This window comes from Morone saxatilis, unplaced genomic scaffold, assembly GCF_004916995.1.
Source record: "Morone saxatilis isolate NCDOM2014 unplaced genomic scaffold, NCSU_SB_2.0 Contig16, whole genome shotgun sequence".
Lineage (NCBI taxonomy): Eukaryota > Metazoa > Chordata > Actinopteri > Moronidae > Morone > Morone saxatilis.
The window spans coordinates 13354351-13356850 of NW_023339718.1; positions in this window are offsets into that span (position 1 = coordinate 13354351).

A 2500-nucleotide genomic window follows, 5' to 3' on the forward strand; every position below is an offset into this window, starting at 1 on the left:
TAATAAAAAGTCAGCATTCAATAAAATAAAACAAATTTGGAAAATAAACTAAGCCCCAATGAGCTCTAAAGAGGACGTCCTGGCCTTTCCAATGATATCTCAAGTGTTAGGATTGGAAGAGGGGAACTGTTTTTTCAGGTTGAGACATAAAAAAAGTAAGATTGGAAGACACTTTTTTCCTTCCTCAGGAGGATATGTAGTCCTGAACTCATATGAAGATGTAGACTCAACTCCATGTTGCACTTTAATAAAGTTTTAATTAGAATCACTTTTATTAGCCAGGTATGTGCACACACACAAGGAATTTGACTCTGGTTTTACATTGCTCTCAATGCACAAATAGACCAAACATAAATAAACATGACAACAACCTCAACAAAATAAACATGAACTGTGTACAGTTATACATATATAAACAAACAATAACATTTGTAGACATGTATACAATAGTGCAGAGTGCAAAGGATGCTCGAATTAATATTTTATATGCAGGTTACTTTACAAACATGTACATGTTGACAATATATACAGTATATGCAGTATGCACAGTATAGGTAGATGTATTTGAATGATTGTATTTATGTTTTTTAAAAAGAAACTGAATTTCAACAATGATAAATAGTTTACAGGTGCAGTAGACCCAGGGTTATTCTACGGGGACAGATTTAATTTAAATTAATGGTCAAAATCAAAGCAGCAGAAGTTAATTAGACATCCTGACATCCATCAATCACATCTGTATATAAAAGGTGTGTAGAGTGTACTATTTTTTATTACATCTTGTATTTTTCTATTCTATTTTTGTTTAATATGTATTATTTTCTTGTCTATTGTGTGTTGTAGCAAGTTAATTTCCCCCATGTGGAATCAGTAAAGTCTATCTTATATTATGTTATCTTTATTTTTATTCAGGTCAAGTGCTTCAAAAACGCTAAATCCTACATTTCCCATGGTGCAGCTCATTAGTCACCTCTCTCTTACCTCCTAAATGCCAACTCCTCTTAAACACCAGTTTGTAACAAAAAAACAATTATTTTTAAGTTAATCTGATGATTATTGACTTTATTAATCATTTAGTCTATACAGTGTCATGAAATGATTAAACATGTCCATCGCAATTTGAGAGAGCCCAGGTTGACATCCTCAAACTACATTTCCTCTCAAACAGTCCAAAACCCAAAGATGTTAAAAATTACATTTAAATAAATCAGAGAAAAGCAGCAAATCTCTACATTTGAGAATCTGGAAGTTTGACATTTTTGATTGAAAAATAATTAATTGATTATCAAAATAGTTTCCACTTAATTGTTCTTGGCTGGCATAGACTAACCATTTACTCTTAACCCAAGCTGAGACATCATCAGGGTTATTTTTTACAAACTGTGCAAAAGATTTACTTTAAAGCTTTTGAATCTTCTAAAAGGAAACAGGCTTTAAAAACTTTATGTGGTAACATTTAATATGTATATTTTTTAATATTTGTTTTGTCTAAATCAACAGTCCCCTTTGGTTGCGTCTACTTTTGTCTGCATTAGTGTTTAACAGTGGTGAGAAGTAACTACATTTACTCAACTACTTTAGGCTACTTTACTTAATTTCTTCCATTTTCTGCTGTTTTATATTTCTACTCCACCAATATTTTACTCCACTACATTTATGTGACAACTTTAGTTACTTGTTATTTTCCAGATTCAGATTAAATATAAATTATTATATCAATCAATGAGACTTTATTGATCTCCAGGAGTACATTCACAAGATACTCAGCAGTATATAAAGTACTGTAAATGAAAGCCATAACACTCCAAACGCCTGTTTTAACTTTAGCCTGCTATGCACAAACTCTACCTTGTAATAATTACACATGTACAGTTAGTTATACACTGTTTTAAATATTATATATTGCACACTGCATATAGTGTATATATTGTCATTATAGTTTTTATATTTTCTATTATATTTATTATTCTTTATTATATTTTTTACACTTCTCTACTATTTGCACTACATTTCCCCTGTGCTGCTGTGTCAAACTTGAACTTCTCCCACGAGGGATCAATAAAGGAACGTTTTATCTTCTCTAATCCCAATAATAGAATAATAGCACATTATTCTGCAAAAAGAATAGCCTATTTTTACTTTATGGCACAAGTATATTTTGATGCTAATACTTTTGCTTCAGTAAAATTTGAAATGCATTACGTTTACCAACAGAGTATTTCTGCACTGTGGTGTTGCTGCTTTTACTTAAGTAAAAGATCGTCTTCCACCACTGCTATTTAAGTAATTGTCATGGACTATTGTTTTGTTTATATGTTCACTGGCCACTTTATTAGACATGTGCAACAGGATCCGCCTTAAATTATACTTTTATAAGATTATTCATTTTCTGTTTTCACTGACACTGAAACTTGATAATTAGTCACATTAAAGGGTGTTTCTAACATACACATTAACATGCACACATAATATAACTGTGGGGGTAAAAATAATTGCAGTC